Source organism: Ceratotherium simum, chromosome 9 (genome assembly GCF_057802395.1).
Source record: "Ceratotherium simum simum isolate JZ-2026a chromosome 9, ASM5780239v1, whole genome shotgun sequence".
Lineage (NCBI taxonomy): Eukaryota > Metazoa > Chordata > Mammalia > Perissodactyla > Rhinocerotidae > Ceratotherium > Ceratotherium simum.
The window spans coordinates 65,598,306-65,600,140 of NC_141908.1; positions in this window are offsets into that span (position 1 = coordinate 65,598,306).

The following is a 1,835-nucleotide window of genomic DNA, read 5'->3' on the forward strand; positions in this document are numbered from 1 at the left end:
TTATTTAGAAATTTCTAAATGTCTTTTATCAAAATTTTGTGAGTTTCATTAACAGATTGCACACCTTTGTTGTTAGGTCTATTCCTAAGAATAATGCATTTTGTTAAATGTTCAAATATATTTTTTAAGATTAATTTAATAATTTGTTATTCTTGGCATAAAAATGAAATTGACTTGCTTACCTCCTCAGGGTTTCTGTTTTCACATTTTTTGTTTTATATTTTTTGTTTGACTTTTGTGGCTTTTTTATCTTTCAGTCATTTTCAGGATACACCAATATACAAATATTCCTTTTTATATTTATCTAATTTTTCTAGTTATTTCCATTGGGAGGTGAATCAGTTCCCATTATATGTAACATAAAATATATCAACTTATTTTCATAGTCTTTAAATATGGTTAATTTTACATCACAGTGTTTCAGTTACTAGATATCAAGAAGAAGAGTGAACAGCATGCAACAACTTTATCTCCTCTTCTAGGGAAGGTGTGAGTGTGTTTTCAGTTGTACGCAGGATACTTGTATTGTTAGGCAAAATCAGGATCTTGTTAGTGTCTTTATTTGGAGATTAAGTTTGGTTTAAGGAGATGTGTGTGGGTGCCAAGGGGACAAGGGGTGGAGTTGTGGTGATTAGTTTTTTGTGTCAACTTGGTGGGACCACAGGCATCCCAAATATTTGGTTAGACATTACTCTAGGTGTGTCGGGGAGGGTGTTTCTGGATGACATTAACATTTGAATTGGTAGACTGAGTAAAGCAGATTGCCCTCTCCAATGTGAGTGGACCTCATTAAATCTATTGGAGTCCCAAATAAAATAAAACACTGAGTAAGAGAGAATTCCTGCTCTCTGCCTGGTTGTTTTCAAACTGGGACATTGGTCTTCTCCTGCACTCAGACTGCAACTTACACCACGGCTCTCCTGGGTCTCTAGCTTGCAGATGGCAGATGGTGGGACTTCTCAGCTTCCCTAATCATATGAGCCAATTCCTTATAATAAATCTCTTTATATGTATGTAATTCTAATAAAATTTTAATATAAAAATTAATACATATACATTTATTTATATATATAATATAAATATATATATATATCTCCTGTTGGTTCAGTTTCTCTGAAGAACTCTAATCTCCACCGCAGGAAGTCTGCTTAGGGTGTTTGTCTCCCACACCACCAGAGACAGAAATCTGTCATTAATTTGTAGTTGAGTTCTTACAGCCCTCCTTTAGCAAGAGTCTAAAAAGACCTTAAATATCTTGATTCCATAATAAGGTCATAACAATATTTATGAATTTTTCATTTTACCTATCACACATAACGCCTAATAATTGGCAGTTACCCATTAAATGTTGCTAAATAAACACGTGGGATATGGATTAATTTATCCAATACTTTGTCTCATATGCTCAAATTTACAAAACAATAATAAACTCATGGAATGTTTAATTTGATGCAAATGTTTGGAGCTTACATATATTTCTTTTTTAAATCACTTTATTGAGATATGATTGACATACAAACAGCTGTACATATTTAATATATACAACTTGATGAGTTTGGAGATAAGTATACATTCGTGAAACCATCACTACAATCTATGCCATAAACATATCCATCACCTCCAAAAGTTTTCTACAGCCTTCGTTATTTATTATAATTTGTGTGTGTGTGATAAGAACATAACGTAATATCTACCCTTGTAGCAAATTTGTAAGTATAGAACACAATATTGTTAATTATAGGCTCTATGCCATATAGCAGATCTTTAGAATTTATTCATTTGGTATATACTTCATGCCATCTTTATTATTTAGTTTTTCAAGAACTGGATAATTA